Consider the following 21,278-nt stretch of genomic DNA (forward strand, 5'->3'; position numbering starts at 1 on the left):
AGTGTAATAACATTAAGCATTACAATTATATGCCATTGGATTGCTTATTCAATATAAACTGCATACCTGATTACAAAGAGAAAATATACTCTAAAAGCCTTGGAATTTATGTAAATGTTTTTTTTTTTTTTTTTTTACACTGCATCACCGAAAAGATAGTTTAACCCCATAGACACAGTAATATCAAAGCTTGTCAATATATACGTCCTTGCTGCAGAGATCCACCAGGGAAATAATTTTCTGTTCCAGAAAAATTCCCCAAAGTTTCTCAGTGATGGGTCCAAAATGGTCCTTAATCAGAAATGAATTTATCAGTGAGAAGTTATTACTGACGCTTTGAACTGAATCCCCAGCCAATCACACCACCAGACAAGAACTTGACATTGCCACAAAGTGGGAATCTGTGCCTCAGTAACATATAGTAGAACTAAACTCTCATTATTAAAAAAAAAAAAAATAATAATAATATATATATTTTTGTAAAGTATACAATATTGCATGTTTTTTTGTTAAAAAAATAAAATAAAAATAACTTCCAGATATATGGGTTCAGCTTTTTTCCGAAAAAGCATCCCAGGAGCCTCAAAAACCTGGGGTGCTCAATTAAGCAAATAAAGCCAGAAGTTTCTACTATACAAATTAAAGCGTTTGTGTATAACCCGCTTTCACATTTTTACCTACAGGTAAGGCTATAATAAGGCTTACCTGTAGGTAAAATTAATATCTCCTAAACCTGTACGGTTTAGAAGATATTCACCTTGCATGCAGCCACTGACGTCAGCGGCGCATGCTCTCTCTGAAGGTCCGGCGGATGCTGCAGAAAAATCAGAGCTCCTTGCCGGAAAAAGAACTCCCACACGCATGCGCGGGAGTGACGTCATTGCGGCTCCGTCCACTCACAGCGCTGGAGCCGCAAACCCGAAAGAAACGCAGAGGGAACATATCAGCTCCCTCAGCAGTGACTGGGAGGCGATGCCGGTGCTTCGTTCTAAGGTATTTCATAATGAGCTAGTATGCGGTGCATACTAGCTCATTATGCCTTTGCCTTGCATATTTTTTATTTTTGCGGGCATACAACCGCTTTAACTGGGAAGTCTATGCCTGACCCCAATCTCTCTCACCTGTCACTTTTAGTTAAGCTGGCCATACATTAGTAGAATTTAGTTAACATTTTTTTGTATTAGGAAGTTTTCGTCTGAGAAATCACATTCATTCAAAAATTTAAATTTTTGTGCCGGCTTCTAAAGGTGCATGCAAGTAAGTCATTTTTCCAATATTAACATGGTGATTGGTACACTTTAAAACGTGATCTTTGAAAATACTTTTATTTACAGTACAGAGCCTCTATTTTCTAACTGCTATACTAACTACCACCATTCGAATTTGGGTTTGTCTACTTTTAGTTTTGATTACAGTATCTCCTGTGGCGAGAGTGGTCCTAAACATTAAAAAATAATATTCATATTTGCAAATCAAGCTTCCTGTGGTTACAGCAGTCCAAAATGTGATGTGATTCATTTTCTTTTTTTTTTTTTTACACACAATGCATCACAAACATACGATGGCCCAGCCAGATAGCTACTGAGTTTTGTATTTTGTCTGTGTTTAACAATAAAAGTTAGGTGTTTCTTTTGCTAGTCAGCAGCTCTTTATGTTTATATGGTGTTTACAGGTACAGTAGGTATATAAATAGCTATGGTCTCCAAACTGCGCAACAAGGGGCCAGATGCGGTCCTTTCCATGTTTTTATCTGTCCCTTGTGGCACTATTTTATCCACTGATACCAATAATGGGGCATAATTCCCCTCACTGACACCAATGAAGGGTGTACATTTCCTCCCAATGACACCAATGACAGGCCACAATTCTTCCCAATGACCACAACAATGGGGCCCAATGGCATCATTGATGGGGCACAGTTCCTCCCACTTACACTAACGATGGGGCCCGATGACATCAACGATGGGGCACAATTCCTCCCACTTACACCAATTATGGGGCACAATTACTTTCACTGAAACAAACAATGGGACATTATTTTTTCCCACTGACGTTGGGTCCTTTTCTATTACAGTCCGGCCCTCCTAAAGTCTGAAGGACAGTAAACTGGCTCTTTGTTTAGACAGTTTGGAGATCCCTGGTCTAGTACATACACTCACACTACCTGCCTCCACCTCGCAAAGAAAAACAACTGACACAAGTGACTATGAGGATCAGAATACTGTAGCAACTGCTACCGTTATCTTCAAAGAGAAGGCTGCACACATCTATAGGTAGAGTAAAATACCAGGTAATATAGAATACCAATAAAGGTAACAGCGTACACCGCATATTCTTTTAGGACCCACAATCCAACTACCAGTGGTTGCAGCCTTTGGATTTGTGTAGTGTGGTCCTGTTTAGCAATTCCAAATTATAGAACAGAGGTAGGCAACCTTTGAGAGGTGGAGATCTGCCCAAACAACATAAAAAAGATCACAGGGGTGTGCTGTCATGAATATTGGAATAGTGACTGATTCATAATGCTGGGACAGATACTGTTAGGAGATGCTGATTTAAATTCCAACACCTGTCTGTCTATTGTCTGCTAAAATGTGTATTGTAAATAAGTCTACTATGGGATCTAAGAGTCATTAGATCCCCATTGTTATTTGTGTTAATTAACTCTGCTATTGTGTGAAGAAGAGTCTATGTTGATTGTGATAATGTTGATTGGATTTTCTGAACTACAAGACGGCCAGTCTGGCCTAACGGTCATGTCTGAGTCATCTAGGCTGTCTAAAGGGATTATTTAGTTAGCTCATATTAATTAGGTTAATTAGGTTACAGCTGTATTGTTAGAGTAATATGAGCAGGAGGTCTGCACCTCCACTTTGAGTGTATAAAAGCCTGTATGTTGCAATAAAGGATGGTCCCGTTTGAACTTACATACAGCCTGCCTGGTGTTTGTTCTGAGCTATCACAACTGGACTAGAATGGCACAGAGCTGTAGTTCTAATCCCGGAACATTGGATGACCGAACCATCAGACGTTGCAATCTGATTCAATAGCTGCAGAGGAGTGTCGGGAGAGTGGAACCGAGCGAGCAAAGGGGCACGTTACATGCGCCTTTTTATAATTTTTTTTTTTTTTTTTAGAAAAAAAAATTACTAGCAAGACCGCAATAAACGAAAGCATTGTGGCCACAGCATATGTACACCCCCGGCCGCTGCCTTTAAAGCTAAAGGGTGAATGGTTGGGAGGTAGTAAGACTGTGGGACAGGTGAGGGGTTTTACTGCCCCCCAATGACTAGTGTTAATGAGCCTTAACACACAGACCACTTCACAGAACACCACCAAAGGCTTAAAAATATGCTGCTGAGCCATGTTTTTGCCTCCCGCCAACCGCCCCCCCTTAAGCTGCAACAGGCAGCGGACGGAGATGTTTACATGCCACGGACACAAAGCTTAAAGTTCACCCAACATGTAGCTTGCCGCCCACCAAATGCTACACATTCAAGTCAACAGGGAAGTGCTGCAAACACCTCACAACTGTGTGCAATGCATGTGGTTGCGGTGCTTTTGTCGGCAGACATTTTTAGTGCATTACACAGCACTAGAAAAGCTTTGGCAGCCCCAGCACCTCTGCTGATTCTTCTCCCCTGCTCCCCCCAGCTATAGAAGAAAATTGTGAACCTTCATGTACATGTGAAACAGGATTCTCCATGTTAAATGGATACATTTCATTTTCATTATGTGTAAAGTGCTGCGTAAATTGACAGCGCTATATAAGTACCTGTAGTAAATAAATAAAACAAAAATAAAAGATTATAGCCAGCCCAGAATGCAGTCAGAATTATTTTGCAGTATAGCCACTTGGTGAGAGATCGTCTGCAGCTCATAAAGAGAATTATATTACGTACAGTAGTAGAGACCACTGGATTTTCAGACACAGATCAACATCATCCCTAATGCAAAAAAGAGGTCTATGGCCACCAAGCACAATGCTGGCCCAACCTCAAGTTAACATCTCCAATGCCAAAGGAAATATTGCGCTTGACATTTGAACTAAAAACCACAAGGCCTGTTAATGAATGGATTACTTTAATTAATGTAGCAAAAACTTGTATCAGATTTGAGTACCACTTGAGTCTAAGCTCCAGGAAACAGAAAGCCACTAATTTGCTTCACATCTCAAGATGATCTTTTGATGGATTTGGGAGGACTCCATGCACAAACGTTAAAAGCAACTAATGTTAGCTATTAGACAGTACACAGAATGCACATCTGCTCTCAGTGTACGTTGTATTTTTCTTAAAATATAAAGCTTTACAATGTTCCTAACCCTAGAAATTAGTGAATGCAAACAAGGCATATTTTACAAATAAAAAATTGATATACCTAAAAACTTATCCACAAGTATCAGCCTTCAAGCAAACACTATGTATACCTACCCTTCAAGGCCAATTAATGTGTTCCCTTGTCTCCACAAAGACTCCATACATAGTATCCCACTCTCCCATTGCCAACACTGGTCAGAAACTGGTTTATCTGGGTATGGATTAACACGTGCCACTAACCCCTGCTTTCCCAAAGTGCAGTGTCTAGTGGCCAAATGACATGATGGCTGTTACATGGAAAGGGGTCTGCTATGTTAAGCCAGGGTTTCTCATCCAGGGTTCCTCAAGAGGTTGCTAGGGGTTCTTAGGGTCATAGTCTGCATTTTTCTTGCTCCAAACACGGCGAGTCCCCCTCAAGAAGGCACATGTACAGTCATTCCAATGAACATACAAGGATTGGGAGAAAGTGCTGTGGTTAGATGAGATCAAAATTGAGCTCTTTACTGTGAGGATGAGGCAGAGAGACCTATATTGTGTAGGGTCAACGTTATGTCCCCCCCCCTGCAGTAGTTCAAGTAGAGCTGATGAAAGAGGCGTGGCCGTGTTTCTGAAATGCGTTCGGATTGGCCTACCACATCAGTGGGCGGATCCCCTGTCTGTCAGCTCTGAACGTTCGCTTTGAACTACCTGGCCGGCGTCCTACCGAGTTCCCTCGAGGATGTAGTTCCCCGCTGCTAGATTGCGCCCGTGGATCCTTTGATCTTCTATCCCAGCGATTCAAATGGCAGTGTGTCATTTTGCTAGACCGGAAAGCTTCCACCCACTGAGCACTAAGTGCATTTTATACTGGAATTGCCTTTTATAATAAATGATGTTGCACTAGGACCGGCCTGGCACTCCTCTCCTTTTTTTCCCTTTCTCGTGCAGTAGTTCAATACCTGCTAACTAGTGTTTTTCTTTATTTTCTGCAATGTTCAGGACTATGGAGTTTCAATATTTGTTTTCCACCACACTACAAGACCGGATATAAGATATAATTGTTGTAGAGGCTACTGCCCACAGTTTACAGATATTCTATATTGTAATGGAGGAACCTTGCCTGTTATTTCTTTGATATCCATTCATACCTGTTGTGGTTGCATTGCTGTTTATATTTGGATTTAATTGACTGTGATTGGTCGTGTCATACTGTTATGTCCTACTGCATACCTTAACCACTTCAGCTCCGGAAGGATTTACCCCCTTAATGACCAGGCCATTTTTTACGATACAGCACTGTGTCACTTTAACTGACAATTGCAAGGTCCTGTGACGCTGTACCCAAACAAAATTGAGGCCCATCCTACTTCCTGCCTTCCGTGTACCATAGTGATCCCTCCTTCCTGCCTTCCATGTGCCATAGTGATCCCTCCTTCCTGCCTTCCATGTACCATAGTGATTCCTCCTTCCTTTCTTCCATAGTGATCCTTCCTGCCTTCCATGTACCATAGTGTCCCCTCTTGCTTTCTTCCATATATCATAGTGATTCTTCCCTCTCTCGCTCTCTCCCTGAGGGTTCATACTGCAGTACTTATTCTTTGGCTCCAGCCCGGGTTCTTCAGATCTTTTATAATCCTCTATTTTAAGCTCTTTGTCTATTTTCAGTGTATACAAAACCAGATGTATTGTAAGTAGTTTTCTAAATGATTGTGTTTATATGTACCCCTGAGACTCCAGCTTGTGGCACAGCAAACAAAGCATATTTATATGTACAAGGAAGCCCAGTTTTTTTTTAAACATGCCGTGGCCTTTAAGCCCCTCCCACAATCATGTTTGGTGACACCCACTTTTTGCTGTGGCGCACATCTCCCTGAAGTGCCCCTTATTCTCAAGTTCAAAAGTTGGGAGGTATGCGTAATACATGAGCAGGGCAAAGGGGGTGGAGTCAGTGGGGGAGACAGGGGGAGGGGTGTTGGGTAAAATGAGGTTTCACCTAGGGTGTCAAAAATCCTTGCACCAACCCTGTTTGGTGGGCACTGGTAGGCTGCAATTGGTTGGCACTGGTAGGCTGCAATTGGTGGGCACTGATAAGCTGCATTTGATGGGCACTGATAAGGCTGCATTTGGTGGGCACAGGTAGGCTACAATTGGTGGGTACTGCTAGGCTGCAATTGATGGGCAATGGTGAGGCTGCATTTGATGGGCACTGGTAGGCTGCAACTGGTGGGCACTGATAAGGCTGCAATTCGTGGGCACTGATAAGGCTGCAATTCGTGGGCACTGATAAGGCTGCAATTCGTGGGCACTGATAAGGCTGCAATTCGTGGGCACTGATAAGGCTGCAATTCGTGGGCACTGATAAGGCTGCAATTCGTGGGCACTGATAAGGCTGCATTTGAAGGGCACTAATGAGGCTACATTAATCTCTTGTATCATGTCTGCAATCTTTGACCATCTCCTTTATCATGCCTGCAGTCTCTGGCCATCTATTGTATCATGTCTGCAGTCTCTGGCCTTCTATTGTATCATGTCTGCAGTCTCTGACCATCTATTGTATCATGTTTGCAGTCTCTGACCATCTCCTGTATCATGTCTGCAGTCTCTGACCATCTCCTGTATCATGTCTGCAGTCTCTGACCATCTCCTGTATCATGTCTGCAGTCTCTGACCATCTCCTGTATCATGTCTGCAGTCTCTGAGCATCTATTGTATCATGTCTGCAGTCTCTGACCATCTATTGTATCATGTCTGCAGTCTCTGACCCTCCATTGTATCATGTCTGCAGTCTCTGACCCTCCATTGTATCATGTCTTCAGTCTCTGACCATCCATTGTATCATGTCTGCAGTCTCTGGTCATCTATTGTATCATGTCTGCAGTCTCTGGCCATCTATTGTATCATGTCTGCAGTCTCTGACCAGCCACTGTATCATGCCTGCAGTCTCTGACCAGTCATTGTATCATGTCTGCAGTCTCTGACCATCCATAGTATCATGTCTGCAGTCTCTGACCATCCATAGTATCATGTCTGCAGTCTCTGACCATCCATAGTATCATGTCTGCAGTCTCTGGCCATCTCCTGTATCATGTCTGCAGTCTCTGACCATCTCCTGTATCATGTCTGCAGTCTCTGACCATCTATTGTATCATGTCTGCAGTCTCTGACCATCCATTGTATCATGTCTGCAGTCTCTGGTCATCTATTGTATCATGTCTGCAGTCTCTGGCCATCTATTGTATCATGTCTGCAGTCTCTGACCAGCCACTGTATCATGTCTGCAGTCTCTGACCAGCCACTGTATCATGTCTGCAGTCTTTGACCAGTCATTGTATCATGTCTGCAGTCTCTGACCATCCATAGTATCATGTCTACAGTCTCTGACCATCCATAGTATCATGTCTGCAGTCTCTGGCCATCTATTGTATCCTGTCTGCAGTCTCTGACCATCTATTGTATCCTGTCTGCAGTCTCTGGCCATCTATTGTATCATGTCTGCAGTCTCTGACCATCTATTGTATCATGTCTGCAGTCTCTGACCATCTTTTGTAGTATGTCTGGTGGCTCCGTGTACATTAGAGAGACCCCTCCTCCAGGTCCCATTAGAGTACTCTGCTTCCCTTTCTGTATTTTGTTTATTGTTAAGAGATCATGGGAGGATCCCAGGGTAGCGAAGACTCCTTAGGGGAGCATCTCTGTGTTTGAGTCGTTGCCACAGAAACATTTGTAAAGGGAAGGAGTTAGAAAGATAACCACGCCCATGTGGGGGCGCCAGAAATATTTCTGCACCCAGGCATCTGTGACCCTAAGATTGGCCGCCAGCCACGTGCCACGTGCATTGGCTCCAGCGGCGTGCACGCCTGCTAAAGCCATTAAAAGGACCGCTGTACCGGTACGGAGATTTGCGTAGCCGAGCCATTCTGCCGCAGTATAACTGCGGCGGCTGGTCGGCAAGCAGTTAAATATAGATTAAAAAAAAACATTGAGCTCTTTGGCATTAACTCAACTCGCTGAAGAGGAAGAAAAATGCAGACTATGACCTTAAGAACACCATCCCTACAGTCAAGCACAGAGGTGGAAACATTATGCTATGTGACCGTTTTTCTGCTAAAGGTACAGGCCAACTTTGCTGCATTGATGGGCCAATGGACGTGGCCACGTATTGTAAAATCTTGGATGAGAACCTTCTTCCCTCAGCCAGAACACTGAAAATGAGTCATAGATGGGTCTTCCAGTATGACAATGATCCAAAATATACCACCAAGGTAACAAAGGAGTGGCTCAAGAAGAAGCACATTAAGGTCATGGAGTGGCCTAGTCAGTCTTCAGACCTTAATCCTATAGAAAATTTATGGAGGGAGCTGAAAGATCTGTAAAGAAGAGTGGACCAAAATCCCTCCTGAGATGTGTGCAAACCTGGTAACCAACTACAAGAAATGTCTTACCTCTGTGCTTGCCAACAAGTGTTTCTCCACCAAGTACTAAGTCATGTTTTACTTATTTTACTCATTGAACTGAAACTTAATTTATAGCATTTGTTTTATGTATTTTTTTCCTGGATTTTTGGTTGATATAGTGTCTCGAACATTTAAAATACACCTATAATAAAAATGATAGACCCACGTGTCTTTGTAAGTGGGCAAACTTACAAAATCTGCAGAGGGATCAAATAATTATTTTTCCCACTGCACTTACTTTCAGCCCACTCTGCTGCCCTCACGTGATCCGGATCCCAAGCTGGCTACAAGAGAGAGGAGGAAGCGCCAACAACAGATGGGCCATTGAAGCCTATGGGTGATGTCACACTCCTAGGCATTACAAGTCATTGTCAGAGCGCTCTTGCCTTTCCCCTGCAGCCACTGTTGGCTGAGAGATTATGTGACCAGACTGAAGTGGCCTTAAAATAGGCAAGTATATACATCTTTCTTACACATTGTTAGTCAAAATAGATGTCAGAAAGGGGGGGGGGGTTAAGCATGTTTGATATTATGCCTCACTGTACACAATTTTCTCAAGCAAATCATTTTTGTGATTTGTTACATAGCTTTTTACCCGAAGATCCTGCCAGTAACAGCTTTTCCTGCTGCAGACTAACAACTTTCAGTAGCAGCCCTGCAAATAGCAGAAGTCTGCCTGCCGTGCTCACTCCTTTAGCTGGCCGGTGGGCTTCCTATTCAATAAATTTGTTAGGCACTCAAAGACCAACAAAGAGCACACAAGGCACATGAGTCTGTGTTAAGTAGTTAGTAGAATTTCAGCGGAAACCTAAGATCAACACATTTCTGCTAGACCTGGTTTAGCATTATTTCTTCCTAGGTCAGCTTTACTTCTTCCTAGGTCAGCTCCTTGTTTATTGAAAAGAGGCGATGATGCCGATTCACTGTGCAGGAGGTGGAGAGGTGACATAGGAAGCTGCGTTGCTTAAGTAGGAAGATGAATTGCTTAATCAATGACTATGTATGTCATCAGTTTGGCTTTTGCAGTGTGGAAAATGTGTGTCTAGACTCACTTTTAGTTAACAGTACTACATAAAATCATGTTACAAAGCAGGAACAACATTTTTAACTTCCTAAAAGGTATTGCAATTTGCATTTATGCAATCTATAAAATGATATAAAGAATTGTGCACAGCTATACAAAAAGAAAATAATGCATAATTTGGAGTGTATATTAGCATTCTATCACTCTGTCAGCTAGACATATATTATATATTTCAAGGAAACCAGGGTCGTTATACAAATTGCTGACAGGTTCACTTAAAGTGCAGAATGTCAAATTTGTAAAAATCCATATACTTGATATAACCTGGGAGAACAGCCTAATCAATTACTGTCAAGCTTTTTTTTTTTTTTTTTACTCCCCATGAGACAGGCTAAATAGGCTCCCCAGGGCACGAAATGCATTTAGATTTAAACTTAAACTAACCAGACCTTTAGACAAAATGCACTGACAGCTATATGGTACATGCTGAATCGTTGGGGTCAACTTTAAATTAAGTGGAGGAAATTACACTGTAGAGTACAAAACCATGTATAATATGCATTGAAGTGGTTGTAAACCCTTCCATATACCCAGTGAAGTGACTGGACTCAGGTCATACACAGAGATGAAAGAAATCCTCCTACATTAATTGTACCTGTTTATCTACAGCCATCTTTCCCCTACACGCCTACATCCATTTAAAGTGCAGAATATACGCAGGATCTCTCAGCTATGAAAAGCAGGGGGCGGAAGTTACTTCAGTGAGAGCTCTGGAAGCTGATTGGAGGGAAGGGACACCCCCAACCCCATCACACAGCAACAGAGCTGGGGCTGGCAATCAGCTGGATATCCTTCCCCTGTCACCATTTTTCTCTTGACGTCAGGAAAACTTGTAAGAAATGACTCATGCAGATACCAGTAGTTGTGATTAGTATGATTTTCTTACTTGCTGTAGCTGTTGTATACTATCACAAAGAAACAGGTAAACTGCAGTGTACTAGTTTTTGATACCACTGTATTTTAACCCAGGTCCTAGGCAGAAATAAGGAAGCAAAAACTATTGTCTGACTGTAACCTATTAAAAAAACAAAAAAAAAAAAACATTTGTTACACAAGACATGACCATATATAGTTCCAATAACCTTATTTTTGTCCACATATTGTGAGGTTTTGTCATTTACTGCGTACACATAGGCACAGTTGCTGCCTCCATATTGTAAAAGGTGGCCGATTGTTCCCTGTATAACATATACGATCACCCATTTGGGCACCCAGGATAGCAATTGTTTGCCAACACAAGTGAAGTTAATGCTGTCACTATCAAAGCATGCTGTTATACAGATGCTTTGTCATAATGCACTACATAATGCACTGCAGCAGTATGTTGCTGCACAGCCAGGATCTGGTCATACATATGACCTGTCTAATAAGGTGAGCGTCCCAATGTTTATGGAATTAGCTTTCTGAGTCCTATATGGTATGTTTGTTTGCTGTAAGGAATGTGTTTTTCTGTTTCTTCTTACACTCTATAGTCTTATGCAGCATACACATGGTCGGACTTTTCGACCGGACCTATCCGACGGACCGAGTCCGGCGGACAATTCAATCGTGTGTGGGCTTCACCGGACCGTCAGCAGACTTTTCCAGTCGCAAATCTGACGGAATTTAGATTTGGAACATGCTTCAAATCTTTACATCGTAACTTTGCCGGACGTAGAAATCCGCTCATCTGTATGCTAGTCCGACGGACAAAAACCGACACTAGGGCAGCTATTGGCTACTGGCTATCAACTTCCTTATTTTAGTCCGGTGTACGTCATAGTGTACGAATCCGTCGGACTTTGGTGTGATCGTGTGTAGGCAAGTCCATTCGTTAAAAAGTCAGTCGGAAGTCCGTCAAAAGTCTGTCGGACCAGTCCGGTCGAAAAGTCCGACCGTGTGTATGCGGCCTTATACTTTAATCCCTTCCCGCCGAGTGTACGCAGATGTGCCTACTCGGCTTTCCGGGGTTATACCGGGATGATGCCCGCAGCTGCAGGCATCATCCCGGTACCGTTGTTCACAGCGGGCGATCGGCTATCCAGATATAACAACCGATGCGGCTAAAAGCCGCTCGGCTGTTATACCGGAGCAGCGGGAGGGGGCACCCCCCCCTCCCGCCGCTCTTACCGGGCCTCCCGTGCCATCAGGAGGCCCGGTGACCAATCGGGTGCCTCCAGCGGCTGGGGGCGGGCTGGAACGAAGCTGTGGGCTTACTGTGAAGTGCAAAGGAGGGATCGGGGGTCTTTTAGACCCCCGATCCCTCCATAAAGAGTACCTGTCACCACCTATTATTGTCACCAGGGATGTTTACATTTCTTGTGACAGCAATAAATGTCATCAAAAATTTTTTTTTTTTTAAACACAATTTATAAAAATAAATAAATAAAAATTTTTTTTAAAGCGCCCCTGTCCCCGCAGCAAAGAAAACGCATACGGAAGTCGCACCCGCATATGTAAACGGTGTTCAAATCACACATGTGAGGTATCGCCGCGAATGTCAGAGCGAGAGCAAGAATTTTAGCACTAGACCTCCTCTGTAACTCTAACCTGGTAACTGTAAAAAAAATGTAACGCCTCACCTATGGAAATTCTTAGGTACTGTAGTTTGTCGCCATTCCACGAGTGCGTGGAATTATAAAGCGTGACATGTTTGGTATCTATTTACTCTGTGTAACATCATCTTTCACATTATACAAAAAAATTGGGGTGACTTTACTGTTTGGATTTTTTTAAATTCACGAAAGTGTCCCTTTTCCCAAAAATTTGCGTTTAAAACACCGCTGCACAAATACCGTGTGATATAAAATATTGCAACAATCGCCATTTTATTCTCTAGATTCTCTGCTAAAAAAATATATATAAAAACGGATTTTAACTTGTAAACACCAAATTTCAAAAATAGGCTTAGTCATGAAAGAGTTAATTCTGAATATAGACATTTTGTTGAATACATCTCTCCCTGCTGACACTGCAACTTGGGATTGAACTCATTTTGACATTTATCTACATGCAGAGACCCGATATGTCTGCCCGTATTCTCCTCTTTCTTATATATTTTCTACTTATGTATACTATTATACTTCCTATATTATCACAACCTACATACACTTTTTGACTCATAAGCTGAGACAAATATATTATAAATATTTATACCTATTGACATTAGTGTATATATATATATATATATATATATATATATATTTTTTTTTTGATACCCTTTTTATCTTTTACTCGATGCCAGAATGACGCCTCTCTGATGTTTTGGCTGTTCCTTGCGAGCGTTGATTTGTCGCTTTGGGGCGTGGGCATTAGACACCATATCATATGGGAAAGCCATGATTTGGAATTTTTCCCAGTCTTACATTGTCGTTTAAAACTCATCCACCGCATGACCTACCATACAGCCGATTGCAACCTGTATCTGTGGCACAATATTGCCACGCATAGACAGTTTTGAGACCTGAGGCCCCGTCTCTCTTTTTAATGTGGTTTGTGCACTCCTTCCATATTGGATACCATTGCTGTAAGTACCATCTTTACCGTTTTTGAGGTTATGCCTTGCCTAGATTCAATTCACTCTGTTAAGTAAAAAAACATAGTTATGTATACTCATATTATATACTCTACTATACCGTAATAAAACCTTTTTTCTTTTATCAGACATATAACTGTTCGCTTTCATGTAACCCCTGAGGAAGGAAACGAATATGTTTATTCTTATTCCCCCTGCTTTTCCAAAACATGTTGGGATTTCGTTACGTTATATGCATTGTTATCCTTTTCAATGATTTTAGGAATATTTTATAGGAATTTCTAGTGTATGTTATTGTTATTTTGTAATAAAATTTTCTACTTTTGTTGTTTATCCCTTACTCATACTCCCACCCGCACCATCCCCCTAAGGGCAGTCTTTTCCACAAATTGTTTCTCTATGGGATGTGGTGGGAGTTTTCTTGGGATTAACTCTTAGGCGATTTCTCTTCCCTTTCTAATTTACATAATAATGCACTACATACACCACTTTTAACCACTTCAGCCTCGGAAGATTTGGCTGTTGAGTGGCCGGACCATTTTTTGCGATTCGGCACTGCGTCGCTTTAACTGACAATTGCACAGTTGTGCGACGCTGCATCCAAACAAAATTGACGTCCTTTTTTCCCTATAAATAGAGTTTTCTTTTGGTGGTATTTGATCGCCTCTGTGGTTTTTAATTTTTGCGCTATAAACAAAAAGAGAGCGACAATTTTGAAGAAAAAAAAACACAATCTTTTGTACTTTTTTCTATAATAAATATCCCCATTTTTTTTTAAAAAAAAGCAAATTTTTTCTCAGTTTAGGCCGATATGTATTCTTCTACATATTTTGGGTAAAAGAAAAAAACAATAAGCGTATATTGATTTTTTTGCGCAAAAGTTATAGCGTCTACAAAATAGGGGGTAGATTTACAGCATTTTTTATTATTATATATTTTTTTTTTTACTAGTAATGGCAGCGATCTGAGATTTTTATCGGAACTGCAACATTATGGCGGACACATTTTTGGTACCATTGGCATTTATACAGCGATCAGTGCTATAAAAATGCACTGATTACTGTAAAAATGTTACTGGCAAAGAAGGAGTTAACACTAGGGGGCGATCAAGAGGTTAACTGTGTTCCCTAAGTGTGCTTCTAACTGTAGGGGGAGGGGACTGACTAGAGGGGATGACAGATTGTGGTTCCTAGCTATTAGGAACTCACGATCTGTCATTTCTCACAGAACAGGGATTTGTGTGTTTACACACACATGTCCCTGTGCTGCCGCTCATGGCCGGCGATCATCGTGACCGCCGGCCACGAGCATCGGCACCCCCGCAGTGCAGCGGGTGCACCTGCTATCCCGATCCCGTGAGCCGATGTAGGGATCGTGCCGACCTGCCGCAGTATGACGACTACGGCTGGTCGGCAAGCGGTTAAACTACAATTTTATTTAGCTGTCCCTTATTATCCTGACGTGCTGCTTTAACCACTTCAATACTGGGCACTTCCCCCCTTCCTGCCCAGGTCAATTTTCAGCTTTCAGAGCTGTTGCACTTTCAATGACAATTGCGCGCTCATGTAAAACTGTATCCAAACAAATTTTTTATAATTTTGTTCCCACAAATAGAGCTTTCTTTTGGTGGTATTTGATCACCACACAAATAAATAAGCCAAAAAATTTAGGAAAAATAAAAAAACATTTTCTTTGTTTCTGTTATAATTTTTTTTTTGTAAATAAGTAAGTTTTCTCCTTCACCGATTCGCGCTGATGAGACTGCACTGACGGGCACTGATAAGCACTGGTGAGGGGACACTAATGAGGTCGCACTGATGATGAGGCACTAATATGCAGCACTGAAGGGCACTGATAGACGGCATGGATGAGGAGGCACTGGCAGGCATTACTGACGAGCACCTCTAATGGACACTGATTCCCAACCCTGATGGTCAAATCTGGTGGTCCCTGGGTGGCATCCTTATGGTCCTGAGTGGGCATCGTCGGGGGGGGGGGGTGGGCACGCTGATAATCAATCAGCGCAGACCCCCCGTCAGGAGAGAAGCTGATCGGCTCTCCTCTACTCGCGTCTGTCAGCAAGAGTGGGCCCCTGCGGGCACGTGATCACAGCTTATCCTGTTGGACGTCCTATGACGTCCAGTCAGGGTAACTGACTTTGTGCATGTCATTCTGTTATATGGCGGGCTGGAAGTGGTTAACTGCTGCTTACCTATATATCTTCCAGCCACCTATATAATCATGTGCAGGTGGCATAGCGCTGGCTCCTCGTTCCAACATGAGATTTGCTCAGACGTAAACTAAAGTATATAGTATATGTAAGGCCAGAACTTACACTTTTTAATAGCGTTGGATAGAACGGGAAAGGTTAACCCTGCTTCTTTTTTTTTTTTTTTTTTTTTTTGCTAATGCATGTGCGCCATTGAGGACATTTCTATTCATAGCCTGTTCTGAAAACACAACAGGACATTTACATTTAGAGCTCTCTGCCATCAGTCCCAATGTTATACTTTATGATTCAGCACTGATACAGAATATACCACCTTTTCACTTTTGCTGGCATTAGTATTTTTGGCTTTTTCATTTACTTTTTAGTTTGGATTTTTTATTTATTTTTTGAGTTTTGTGTGTACATATTGTGACAGTACGGTTTCCTGTTCTAGTGATTATCGCCCAGGATTCTCAAATAGGCAGGTTTAGAGGCTCCAGGAGGATTATTTATTTTGGAAAAAACTGTTTTATCAGTTTCCTCTGTGGTTGGTATAATCCAGCTGGGGACCCGGAGCCTGGAGATTTCATAGCGATCTGGGTGAGATGGAATCTCCAATCCTGGGATCGGGTTTTGGGAACAGCCAGGAGTCTGGCTTGTTGATTGCACAGGTAGGTCCTGGGCTAATAGCAAAGTCATGACCAGGGTTCTGGGCTCCACCCTCCAGAGGAGTCCAGGCGTGCAAGGGAGAAGCATGCTTGTCGGCATAGGATAGTCTGACAGAGCAGAAGGAGGGCCCAAGCTGGTGGGCTGTAGCAGCAAGGGAGCTGTAAAAGTGTCAGCAGGGGTACAGAATAGGTACCAAACAGGGACACAGTTACAGGGTCAAGAGGACCAAGGTCAACGCCTGAAGAGCAGTGCTGGCCAGAGAGCCAGGTGGCTCTGTATTTTCCATTTGTTATTACATTATTGCTTTGAAGTTGAAACCCCTGCGTGGGAATTCTGGATGGACATCTTCTTTAATAAAAGTGGGCCAACAAGCCCTAATCTGGTGTGGACTCCGCTCACTGGTAGGCTCTACACTAAGCTAAAATAACCCTATATATATATATATATATATATATATATATATATATATATATACACACATACACACACACACACACACACACACACACACACACACATGCATATAAAGTGAGTACACCCCTCACATTTTTGTAAATATTTTATTCTATCTTTTCACGTGACAACACTGAAGAAATGACACTTTGCTACAATGTAAAGTAGTGAGTGTACAGCTTGTATAACAGTGTAAATTTGCTGTCCCCTCAAAATAACTTAACACACAGCCATTATCTCTTATGTCTTATGTCTAAACCGCTGGCAACAAAAATGAGTACACCCCTAAGTGAAAATGTCCAAATTGGGCCCAATTAGCCATTTTCCCTCCCTGGTGTCATGTGACTCGTTAGTGTTACAAGGTCTCAGGTGTAATGGGGGAGTAGGTGTGTTAAATTTGGTGTTATCACTCTCACTCATACTGGTCACTGGGAGTTCAACATGGCACCTCATGACAAAGAACTCTCTGAGGAACTGAAAAAAAGAATTGTTGCTCTACATAAAGATGGCCTAGGCTATAAGAAGATTGGCAAGACACCGAAACTGAGCTGCAGCACGGTGGCCAAGACCATACAGCAGTTTAACAGGCCAGGTTACACTCAGAACAGGCCTCGCCATGGATGACCAAAGAAGTTGAGTAAACATGCTCAGTGTAATATCCAGAGGTTGTCTTTGGGAAATAGATGTATGAGTGCTGCCAGCATTGCTGCAGAGGTTGAAGGGGTGGGGCGACAGCCCGTTAGTGCTCAGACCATATGCAGCATACTACAAATTGTTTTGCATGGCTGTAATCCCAGAAGGAAGCCTCTTCTAAGGATGATGCACAAGAAAGCCCGCAAACAGTTTGCTGAAGATAAGCAGACTAAGGACATGGATTACTAGAACCATGTCCTGTGGTCTGATGAGACCAAGAAACTTATTTGGTTCAGATGGTGTCACGTGTGTGTGGCGGCAACCAGGTGAGGAGTACAAAGACAAGTGCGTCTTGCCTACAGTCATGCATGGTGGTGGGAGTGTCATGGTCTGGGGCTGCATGAGTGCTGCCGGCACTGTGGAGCTACAGTTCATTGAGGGAACCATGAATGCCAACATGTACTGTGACATACTGAAGCAGAGCACGATCCCCTCTCTTCGGAGACTGGGCCGCAGGGCAGCATTCCAACATAACGACTCCAAACACAACTCCAAGATGACCACTGCTTTGCTAAAGAAGCTGAGGGTAAAGGTGATAGACTGGCCAAGCATGTCTCCAGACCTAAACCCTATTGAGCATCCTCAAACGGAAGGTGGAGGAGTGCAAGGTCTCTAACATCCACCAGCTTCGTAATGTCATCATGGAGGAGTGGAAGAGGACTCCAGTGGCAACCTGTGAAGCTCTGGTGAACTTTATGCCCAAGAGGATTAAGGCAGCGCTGGAAAATAATGGTGGCCACACAAAATATTGACACTTTGGGCCCAATTTGGACATTTTCACTTAGCGGTGTACTCAGTGTTGCCAGTGGTTTAGACATTAATGGCTGTGTGCTGAGTTATTTTGAGGGGACAGCAAATTTACACTGTTATACAAGCTGTACACTCACTACTTTACATTGTAGCAAAGTGTCATTTTTCAGTGTTAATAAAATATTTTCAAAAATGTGAGGGGTGTACTTACTTTTGTGAGATACTATACATACATATATATTTTTTTGTTTTACATTTTTTGCACAGGCATTAGTTAAACCTAATTTACTGGATGTGTGGTGGTCTTATTTATTTGTGCTAGCAAATTTCATAATTTTGTATTTTCACATCTATACATATATTTTATTAGGCATGGGCTCGTTAAAATGAGCTTCGCCATCTGAAGAGAGTTTTGCAGCAGATCGCTTTTCAGATGATGTTTGACAGCCAGCGATTAAACGGTATGTTGTCTTCTCAATGCCTGTTTTCACCCTTAATACCCGCACCACAATTGTGTCCATTCTTGCTGGTCATTTTTACTGTGCCATAAAGCACTGTGTCATTTGTACGCTCCCATCTGCTGCCTTTGCATCTCAAAAAGGGAACGGTTGGGGGTGATAAACACTCTCTCTAGTGAAAGCACAAATTGATAAAATCTTTTTATTTCTATATCTGCTTGAAGGTCAGCTTTCACACATGGGGCATTAGATATTTGCTTGTGTCAAAGTAGCAATGCTCCACATTAATGTCCAAGACAAACATCAGCAAAGTTACAAGTTAATTAATTACAATAAAGCCATGGATGGGTTAAGAGTGAGGAGTGCTCTGCAAACCCAGTATCTTTGAGTGCTTTGCAAGTAATTTGTGTTGAGATGGAAATGGGTGAATTATTAAAAACTCTTACATGGCAATTCTCATCAAGCGATTTTTCTTCTGCTTAAGTGGCTAGCAATTCATTGTTCTAAAATACTGCTTGCTTATCCATTTCATGCCCCTCCATCTCTTCAGTATTTAGTAATAAAGGCCACTACAGATATTTTTCATTGGGGACTGGAGGGCAGCTTAGCTACCATCGATTCACCAATTTGGTTCTCTGGCAGGATGTTTTTTAGAATAAGTCATGAATTGTACATTAAAATATTCTCAGCTATATACTTATATAAAAAGGGATTAGTGTCTCTCTTAAATGAAAATATAAGGATCCTGCTGTCATACCGATTGCTCCACAGATTTGTGCTGCCATGATGGATCGCAGTCAACCCCAACCATACCAAGAGCCCCCTAAAGAATTGCTATATATCTTTTTACCTTTTTCAAACACCGCAATCACAAGAGATCATAATGCAAAATATTCCTAAATGAAAAAAAATGTATAAATAATGGCAACATAAGCTACCTTGTAATTTAACCACTTGCCTACTGGACACTTTCACCCCCATCCTGCCGAGGCCAATTTGCAGCTTTCAGTGCTGTCGCCTTTTGAATGAATGATTTAAGCAGCCCATGTGACTACAGAGTCACACATGTGGGGGTATACACAGTGGTAAAAGACAGCCCACACCCTCCCCTCCTCCTCCATACCCACTAACTAGCTAGCTAAAAAAAATGGGGGTGGGATATTACATGTAAACTGATAGAGGGTTTGCCTCCCTCTTATTCTAAGACACAGGCTGGAGGACCACTATATTATTGCTGGAGGATACACTATATTATTGAAAAAAAAATAATAAAGGTTTAATTTCAAATATATATTTGTATGACAATTTAACACAGTTTGTTGATATTAATTCTTTATTTTACTCTGTATTCCAAAGGCTGTTTTTGTTTTTTTGAACACAGAGGACTCCTGCTTGTGTTTCCCTGCAGTCAGGCTGGGAAAGATCTGGGTCATGTGACAGCTGTATATGGATTAGGAAATAGATGTTTTTTTTCCATTAAAAAAATTACAGTGCCATCATCCACATACAGAAATAGAAGGGACAATGTAATTGAAACAGTGTGTGTTTAGTATCACTTTAAACTCCTGGACATTAGGGCTCTGTGTGCTTTATATTTTGTAGTTGCCCAAAAAGACACATATTGCTCAAATTTGCTGAAAGTAATGTCAGCAAAACAGCCTCCAGTAGCATAATAAGCAATTCCTAAAGTACTGACCTGCCAAAGAACATCTCTCTGCATTCTGACAGTACTTCAGTCCAGAGTATATGATCCTTAATCAGATATAAAAAATACAAGTTTTTACCCTCCAGCTACTTTGACAAAGTTGTTTACAAGATTCATGCAAGTAAACAACTCCAGCAGTGGCACGCAGGGACAGTGATCTTCTGTGCTGCTGTACATCAAAGATGTTACCTGCTAAATGTCACTTCAGTGCTATCACAATGTTTCCAAGCACGGCATGAAGCTGGCACAATCACACTCGCCCAGAAAGAAAGAACCACCACGGGGATATGACCTTTCTGTTTTATGCCTTCGCAGTAAATAAACATCTGCTACATAGAAAGGAAACGAGCAAGAGAAGTATGCACATTTATAAATGTAAAAAAATATATATAATATATATTCATCAATAACACATTTTTTACTTTATAGATTTTAAAACTCATGCTTTGTTTATTTGTATTTTTACTATTTATATAAAATTCTTCTTTTAAGAAATAAACAGTCATGGTGTACGACAGGATACACATGGCATTATGTTGTTTGTTTGTTTTTTTATGAGAGATTGGCACAGAAGTAGTTCACTTTCAGGCACCCTGTCACCTATTCATACTTGATACTGGACTGGTCTGAAGAGTGTGGGGTTAACTACTCTGCCTGAATTTTGCATGTACAACTCAGCTAGAGGTACACAGGTTTTTTTTCTGTACCTTTCCTTCCCAGCAGAGATTGAAATCAATGCCCACTGGACTGGACAAGAGACTAAGACTTCAAACAATGGATTTGGGCATTCCAGGGCTCTTTGAAATGTATCAGAATGGATTTTAAAAGTGATTGTAAATCCTCAGATTTGTTATTTTTTTAAAACAACATACAGGTTATATTTACCTGCTCTGTGCAATGGTATTGCAAAGAGCAGCACCCCCCCCTTCTGGGGTCCTCCACCAGTGCTCTAGAATCCTCCTCTTCTCATTGTTACCCCATAGGAAGTCTC

The 21,278-nt window shown here is 41.8% G+C and overlaps 1 protein-coding gene across 3 annotated transcripts in view; it reads right to left on the reverse strand.

The window, feature by feature from the left end:
* MRPL3 (mitochondrial ribosomal protein L3) overlaps positions 1-21,278 on the reverse strand; it is a 197,071-nt gene that overhangs the window by 64,941 nt on the left and 110,852 nt on the right. The gene's annotated exons all lie outside the window — the stretch shown is intronic.

This window comes from Aquarana catesbeiana, linkage group LG05, assembly GCF_042186555.1.
Source record: "Aquarana catesbeiana isolate 2022-GZ linkage group LG05, ASM4218655v1, whole genome shotgun sequence".
Classification (NCBI taxonomy): domain Eukaryota; kingdom Metazoa; phylum Chordata; class Amphibia; order Anura; family Ranidae; genus Aquarana; species Aquarana catesbeiana.